The sequence below is a fragment of the Equus asinus genome, chromosome 15, assembly GCF_041296235.1.
Source record: "Equus asinus isolate D_3611 breed Donkey chromosome 15, EquAss-T2T_v2, whole genome shotgun sequence".
In the NCBI taxonomy this organism is placed as follows: domain Eukaryota; kingdom Metazoa; phylum Chordata; class Mammalia; order Perissodactyla; family Equidae; genus Equus; species Equus asinus.
This window is the reverse complement of record NC_091804.1, coordinates 18,063,394-18,072,425: the sequence shown is the minus strand read 5'-3', so window position 1 is coordinate 18,072,425 and position 9,032 is coordinate 18,063,394.

The following is a 9,032-nucleotide window of genomic DNA, read 5'->3' as shown; positions in this document are numbered from 1 at the left end:
GCCGCTTGGGGCCCCTGCTGGCTGTGTGTTCTTGGGCAAGTTTCATAAACTACTCTGTGCCTTTGTTCTCTTCCTCAAAGGGTGATAACAAGAGAACCGAGGGCAACGCCATGTGGGGGTCTCTGCTGATCCCTGTGCAAAGACCCATGCGGGATATGGGGCTCTGGGTAGGGCTCTCCTCCTCACAATGTGCTGCTGGGGAGACGTGGAGCAGGGTGACCTCTCAGAGCCTGGCCATCCCCATCTTCATGCCTCTGTCTGGAGGGTCAAACGAGGTAAAGGTCAAAGGCTTCCACAGCCCCCCAGCTGTATGTGCTGAATTCCCTGCAGACTCTCCAGGTCAGAGTCCTTCTGACGTGACCAGTGGGTCCACCACCCATGTGAGACTCAGCAGGTGAGCTTCTTGGGGAGCTTGTCTGGTTTTGTTTTTAATCACAGGAAACAGAAGTATGTGACTGGGCTTCATTTACCCTCACGTTGTAATCAAGTTGTAACCACCTGGAGATGAAGTGAAGGCCCATCTTCAAACCCAAGTTCAATCCTCAGCCGGTCTCGCTCATTGAAGGGGAGACAGTCATGCAGCTGGAACAAGATCTGGGTAGCCGGGACCTCGCCAGTGTCAGTGCTTGGCCCAAACAGTGAATTTAGGTTTGAGGACCTCTCTCTGGAAGGGTTTCATGACCAAATTGTCCAGGTAACACAGGGTTTGGTCTTTGAAATAGTTCTCTTGCTGGGCCATTTCATTTCATTTATTCTCTGTTCTCTTCCATTTCTGTTGTCTTTTGGGCTCACTTGCTCACTGGGTCTTAGGATAACTATCTTCCAGTGACTCACCTCCCCTGAGAGCTTATGCTCCCCTCCTCCCATTCTTTTCTGGAATCTGCTTCTTTGGATGAGCCATGCTGGTGTTTTCTAAAGGTGTCCTGCTGGTTCAACATCTCTTTGTAATTTGATAATATTCTAATCTTTTCTTGCATGTGAACTTCTACCCATTCAGTTCTTGAGTCAATACCTTCTCTTCATGGTGAATTATCAAGAAAAAAATGGCTGCCTGAATAGGCTCTCAGAACTCAAGAAAATCTGGCTTAGTCTGAGGTCCTCAGGCTGTGTAGCCTGTAGCACTCTGGGCTTCTTGGGGGCTTCAGTACACTGAGTTTCCTGAGGGTACCTGGGCCTGGTTCACAGATGGATCGGCTAAGTTAAAGGCCAGTGGAGCATACTGGGTATGCCCCAAAGAGAATAGCTTAAAACTGTGCATGGCAAAGGGAACTCTGCTCAAGGCAGGGAGTTGCAGACTGTGATGCTTGCTCTAGAAACATCCCCAAAACAAACCTTATTGCATTTTCACTGACTCATGGGCAATTGCCACTTGATGGGACAACTGGATGAAAAAGTTTCATCTTCTTTGGGGACAACCGTTACGGCAGCATATTGCACAAGACCCAAGCCCATTGTTTGTGACCTATGTGGATGCCAAAGAGAAAGGACCCTTCAAGGATGAACACAAGCTGACCAGACCTGTACTGCCAGGTAGCAGGTGCCACTGAAGGATGGAATTGGCTCCTTTTAAAGGAAAAACTGATGAAGATAACTGACAATGGATGCTCAGCTCCCACTGGAGCATATGCTTGATACTGTCACTTTGGGTTCTAAATGTAACAATTCCCCAAAATGGTACCTCCTTTTAAATGGAATGCTGGTCAGGTTAGGGGAGGGAGGAGGCCTAGACTCGTAAGATTCACAAACCACATAATTAACCTTTCTTGCTCTGCCTCCCATGCCTACCGCTGGGAAACCAGGCTACTGGAATTTCAGACTGCAAAAGAAAAAAAAAAAAAAGCCAGGTGATGGGTAACTCTAATCTGGTGCATCTTTTGTTTTCTGGCCATGTTTGCTGAATTTAGTCAATTATGGACATGATAATGGTCAGGTATATGAGGTTACAATTCCTAAGGTGGTCCTGGTATGACCCACACATCAGGAGATAAGGGAGATTTTCTAGGGTGACACAAAGTATATAAGGAAGAAAATGCCAAACCCCGTGGGGATGAGTCTGGGTGTGTGGTGTGGGTAAGACATGGGAAGGATTGCACACTTGATGGAGTGACTACTGCAAGCACTGGTCATACTGATCACCTGGCTGTGGAAGGAGAAGGACAACCCCAGTGGACAGAGAGAGGAGCACCTTAGACCCTGGAATGTCAGGGGTGGAGGGAGGGACCATAATTTTACTCTGAGCTATTGTCTGGAAGACATTTGACCAATTTGACCCAGACTGCCACCAACACCCTCAAATGCTGGCCATCAGAGAATCTTCATCAGAAACCTCCCAATAGAACCCTCATACACTGCTGGTGGGAGTGCAAACTGGCGCAGCCTCTGTGGAAAACAGTATGGAGTATCCTCAGAAAATTAAGAATAGATCTACCATATGATCCAGCTATCCCACTGCTGGGTATTTATCCAAAGAACTTGAAAACACAAATGCATAAGGATACACGGACCACTATGTTCATCGCAACATTATTCACAATAGCCAAGACTTGGAAGCAACCTAGGTGCCCATCAAGGGATGAATGGATAAAGAAGATGTGGTATATACACAATGGAATACTATTCAGCCATAAGAAACCATGAAATCTGGCCATCTGTGACAACAAGGAGGGAACTTGAGGGTATTATGCTAAGAGAAATAAGCCAAAGGGAGAAAGTCAAATACTGTATAATCTCACTCATAAGTAGAAGATAAAAACAATAACAAACAAACACATAGAGACAGAGATTGGATTGGTGGTTACTAGAGGGGAAGGGGGGACGGAGGAGGGCGAAAGGGGTGGTTAGGCACATGTGTGGTGATGGATTGTAATTAGTCTCTGGGTGGTGAACATGATGTAATCTACACAGAATTCAAAATGTATTATGACATGTACCTGAAAGCTATATAATGTTATAATCCAATGTTACTGCAATAAAAAAAAAAGAAAAAAAAAAGAAACCTCTCAATAGCCACTGACTTCAGAAAGGAATAGCCTCCATTTGAAACAACAGAACAAAGTTGACTTCGTGGACACTGACATCATTACTGTTAAACGTTTTTGTACATTTCCCATTGATATTGTTCTAAATTCTGTAACACAAGTGATAATGGACAATCACATTGCCCTGGGCTTCCTGTGGGCCAGTCACCGTGGGACGTGTGCAGTTGCCAACCCCTCACACTGCACCTGGATCAATGATCTATTTAACTGGCTTTGCCCAGATGGGGAGTCTGGCTGTGGACTACCTTCCAAGTAGGCCTCATGACACTAATGGGCATCATAGCGTGGTCACACTCATCCAGTGTTGCCCAAGACAAACAGGACAAATTTGGTCTAAGCCCCTGTCAGTGCAATTCCTTGGAGCACGTGATGGAATGGCCTATGCTATCAAGAATTCTTAGCTGGATATATGAAAGGTTGTGAGAGGGTGGGCATGGACATGCAGGGGAAGGGCTCTACCTTGGCGCCCTGGCAGCCTTGCACGTATCCACATAGGCTTCACAGGCACAGGATTGAATGGCAGGGAATCTGACTCTCGGCAGAACTCACCAGAGGATGGAAGGCCTGTGAGGAGCAGCTCTGGGCCATCTCCTACTCTCTCCATTAGGTCCCTCGAGATGCTGCCACTGCTTCTAGGGTTCTGATGAGGTATAGAGGCTTTCTGCTCCAGCCCCCGAGAAGAGAGCGGCAGAAGATGAAACTGTTTAGACGCAGCCTAGAATTGGCTCCTTTGCAGTGGGTACACCCCAGCCTGTGTGGCAGTCATATTGCCTGTTTCATTTCAGTATCTCGTGTGTGTACATGTGTACATGTGTGTGTGACAAGGGCCACAGGGAGCTGGCACCTTTGGCTATTCTTTCGTTCACTGTCTATGTACATAATAAACTGTCTGAATCTAAAAGTGGCTTTTGTCTCTTTATTGACCAAATCAGTCGTGCCTTGCCTTTTTTGGTGAATGCCTGACACATGAAAGACCCTGCAACTTCCCCTCCCTACCAAGAGTAAACCAGAAGCAAAACGGCATTACCCATTGGAGGGGCTGATGCCACCCCCCAAGACTCAGAGGAAGCAGGGCTGGTGATTCCTGTCCCATTTAACTCACCAGTTTGGCCTGTGCAGAAGTCGGATGAATCCTCAACAGTGACCGTGGCTGTCATTAACTTAATCAGATAGAGGCTCTAATTGCAACTGCAGGCCCATATATAAAAGCTTTACTGGAGCCTGGAACTTAGCATGCAGCTACTGACCAGGCTAGGGCCTTTTTCTTCATATCAATTTTCTAGGACAACTAGAAACAGTTTGCTTTTACCAGCAGGGCTAACAGTATACCTTCATAGCATCGCCACAGCCATCAGTCTATTCTGTTCTCTGCCATAAGAGAGTCTACGGAAACAGTCATTTCTTGACATTCCAAAAAACATCACACTGGTCCACTACACTGATGACATTATACTGTTTGGATTTGATGAGCAGGAAGTAGCAAGTACTTTAGAAACCTTTAGTAAGACAAATGTGAGCCACATTGTGGGAGATGCAGGGGTTTGTCACCTGAGTGTAGTTTCTGGGGGTTGAGGAGTCTGCGGCATGTAGGGGTATCCTCCAAGGCAAAGGACCAGTTTCTGTACCTTGTACCACCCACCAGGAACAAAGGGACACAACTGTTTGGATTTTGGAGGCAACACACATCATAGTCGAGTGTACTATTTTGACCCATCTATAGAGACGCTCACAAGGACGCCAGTTTCAAGTGGGACCAAAGAGAAGGCTCTGTAGTAAGTTCAGGCTGCAGTATAAGCTGATCTATAACCTGGTCCTTATGACCCAGCAGATCTAATGATACTCAGAGTGTTTGTGGCAAGTAGAGTTGATGTATGGAGTTTCTCATGAATGTGAATAGAATGACAGCTTGACCTCTAGGATTTTTTTTGATAAAATCCATATCCTCTTCTGAAGAAAACTATTGTCCTTCCGAGTATAGCTTCTGGCTTGCAACAGGGCCTTGGTAGATACTGAATGCCTAATTCTAGGACGTTAGATAACCATGCATCATGAACACACCTAAGCTTAGGGTGGGGCATGCGCAGAAGCCATTTGTCACCAAATGGAAATGGCCTATAAGAATTTAAGTTTGAGTAAGTCAGGAAGATATGAGTAGATTGCAACTAGCAGGTGGCTCAGACTTCTTTGACATGAACTCTTGTTGCATTGCCTCCTGTCCTTCCACCCATGCCTATAAATGAACGTGTTTCTTATGATCAGCTGACTGAGGAAAACGCTTGAATCTGGTTTACTGCTGGGTCTGCACAATAAGCTGGTAACACATCAAAGTGGCCAGCTGCAGTATTACAGGGATGACCTTGAATTACAAAGGATTTGCCTTCCTTGCCTGTAATGCTTTTGCCAGCAACATCATCTGTGGACTTGCAGGATGCCTTATCCATTGTCATGGCAAGCCAGCTATTATTGTGTCTGATCAAGGAGCTTACTTCACAGCAAAGGATGTTCAGCAATGGGCTCATGCCCATGGTATTAACTGTTCTTACCACTTACCCCATCACCTGGAAGTGGCTGGCCTAATTGAAAGATGGAATGGCTAAGATTCAGTTGGGAGAGAATACCCTATAAGGATGGGCTCTGTTTTACCTGGTGCAGTGTATGCTTTGAATCAGAGACCATCATGTGGTGTTGTCTCCCCCATAGCCAGAACACAGTGGTCTATGAACGAGGGACAGAATTGGGTGTAGCTCTTTTGACAATTACACCTAGTAATCCACTTGCAGAATTTTATCATCTTGTCCCAGCAACTTAGATTTCTGAGAGTTTAGAGGTTAGTCTCCCAAGTGTTAATATCAGGAAACATAGCAATTATTCTATTGACTCAAAAATGAGACTTCTGCCTGAATATTTTAGTCTCCTTATTCCACTGAACCACCAGACAAAAAGTATACAGTGATTGATCCTGATTTTCCAGGGGAAATGGGGTTGCTGCTAACCAGTGGGGGCAAGGAGGGCTGTGTTAGAAACATGGGGATTCTCTGGGGTGCGTCCTCTGTTTCTGTGCTCAGCTGTAAAGGTTAACAGAAAATTACTGCAACTAGAAGGCGGCAGGGTGATTGGGGACAAAGGCCCTTTGGGAACGGAGGTTTGGATCGCTCCATTAGATACAGAAGTGAGACTAATTGAGATTGTAGATGAGGGCAGGGGAAATATGGAATGGGCAGTGAAAGAAGGAAGCCACAGATCAATAGTGGCTTCACCACAAATTACAAAAACAAGTGTGACAGTAGCTCTGCATATTTTTTCTTTGTTTGTAATACATATGTGTTTACAGTATATACTCACCATTGTGATCTTTTCTCTCCTTCCACTATTTTATATACAAATTGCCAGAGTTTAATTTTGTAATTTAGCCTTCAGGTAACAGAATATTCAGTGGAACCATGATGAATTTTGAGGAATAATAATATAATCAGTGATGATACAGTGACTGTTGGAACTGCGCATCTCCTAATTTTGGAGAGAGGTTTAGAACATCTTCAGATATAGAGAAGAAAGCTGCATTTTGTTTGGTGTAAATAGAGATGTTGCATTATTTTATATAAGTGCTAATGTGTGTTGAAGGCTGCACATGGGAACTCAGGAGTGAAAAGAGTCGGTGGTTGTCTCTTTCCTTTCTCCTTGTAAGTGAATTTACTTCTAAGGGGCAGAGTCTGATTCAGACTTTTCTTAATCCCTCATAGCAAAGTTTGAGAAATATGTTCACCGCATTGACTCACAGAGTAGTCAAATCATACCCAAGCAAATGAGGGATTCAGAAACGCGATTTCTCCCCGGCTCTCTTGGGACTGCGGGAGTGGGGGAGAACGTGAGACACAGAGGAGGCAGAGAAGGGAGGTCGAGTCAGAAGAAGCAGAGGCACCAACCATGATGTTTTTAGAAGTGGGAGTTTTGAGCGTCATGATTTGGAGAGTCACTGTCGTTGTGCTGAGTGAGGAGAGAGGTGAGAAGGGAATGGCTGCAGGGGTGAAGAGGACCAGAGAAGAGGGCCATTGGTCACAGGATCTCTCTCTGGAACACTCTTCTCCTCATCCCCTTTAAAAATCCCATTTCTCCTCCAAAGTCAGGTCACATGTCTTGCCCTAGGAAGGCTGCACTGATTTCAGTGGTCATGCTGTCCCCCTTCTCTGGACTCCCTACCTGTGTGCCCACCCTCTGTCTCATCTTTGCCATTCTCTGTCTCTGATTAGAGTCAACCCATCCAATGAACTGTGAGCTCCTAAAGGAAAGGAACAGAGTCTTACCTTTATTTTTCATCCTCAATATCAGGCACATAGGAAGCCACACACAGAAGACAGGTCGGTTTATATATGTTTGGTTAGTGAATGATTCCAGAGGGACAGTAACGGGATAAAGTGTCCTTGCAGAGTGGGCATCCAATTGCACCTTTGCAGAGCAGTCTGAGATTTCCCAGGTGGGCACCAGTGACGGAGGCGAAGCTCTCCAGGCTGAAGGAGCCTGCTGTCCTGCCATCTGAGGAGTGGTGGTGCAATCCTTGGAGGCTGTTCACACACACCTGGGGGCCAGGGAGCATCACTCGGGTAAACTGTGCCAGGAGATGCAGTCATGATTTTGAGGCCTCTCCCAAATCACTGCAACCTCTCTGCTAGAATTTGCGGAGAGTATGGTGTTTGTAGGACCTCATAGACTGGATCAAGGGACATGTGTCCCCTGAGGCCCATTTTCAAAATGATCTTGTGATAAGACCATTCCTTTTCGCTCTGATAAGGTACATTTTTCACCTGCACTGTGGTCCAGGAAACTCAGAGTTCCATCCCCACCACGGTCATCTTGACTTTGAAGCAGCCTTGGTGACCCCAGGCAGATGTGAATATTCAGGGACTGATCAGCAGGTAAGTCAAAAATGAGCCTGGAGGCAGGGAAATTTTTAAAGAAATTCAAGAGCAGACAAGAGAGGAGGAGGAGAGAAGCTGGAGGAGGAGAGAAGCTGGAGGAGAAGAGAAGCTGGAGGAGGCCAGTGGGCAACAACTGGAGGCCTAGCCCGAGCGTGGGGCCGTGGGGCCAGAGACCCAGGAGAGGACGCCGGATGGTTGGTGAGTCCTCATCGGAGCCAGATTTGTGCAGGCCCCATCTTCGCTCTGCCCCTGCGTCGGGTCTCCCTATGGCAGGTCTCATTCGCGTGGCGCAGCCAGCCCCACCCTGTCCACTGATCCTTGGCCAGCCGCACCCTGTCCATAGACCCGTGCTTCTGCTGGGCTTGGAGGGGCCCGCGGCCCGCCTGGAGCCGGATAGAGGAGACGGAGAGGGAAATCGGAGTCCTGGTTAGAGGAGGCTGTGAAAGGGTCAGGATGAAGGGTCCTGGAGGAGGAGCTGGAGCCAGAGTGCCACCACTCTGTCCCGTCGTCTCCCTGTTGGGCTCAGGCCCTGGCAACCAGCCTCCTATCTGCCCCCCTCCCCCTCCGCTCCTTGGGCCAATCCCCAGCTTTGCTGGGGAGGCGGGGCGTCACAATGGGACCCTTGTGACGTCCTGGCAGCCCACTCCCCGCATTCCTTCCTGTGAAATGTCCCTAGAGCTGTGCCTGCCCTACTCTGTCCCAGAGGGACCCACCCAGCCACGGTCCTTCCTCCCAACTCTTGCCATCCTCTCACCCCATCCCACATGCATCTGTCCAGTGTCACTCAGGATATGTCCCAAGTGTGCAGAAGAAAAACAAATTGGGGCTCAGAAAGGATGACATTCTCACTTCACACCATCAGGTCGAAGCCCGCAAGCCCCTGAACTCCGAGCTCTCTCTCCGGGAGTCGGGACGGCCCTGGACCTGCTGCTGCTGGCGTGAGGAGAGATGAAGAGCTCCGCACCAGTCCTGCCCGGAAGCACGGGGGGAGGGGCAGAGAATTTCCCTGCCCCCTCTCTACTGACTCCGCCCCTTGAGCGTCTGACCCGGCCATTTTAAAACACCTTTCCGAGATGGGTGC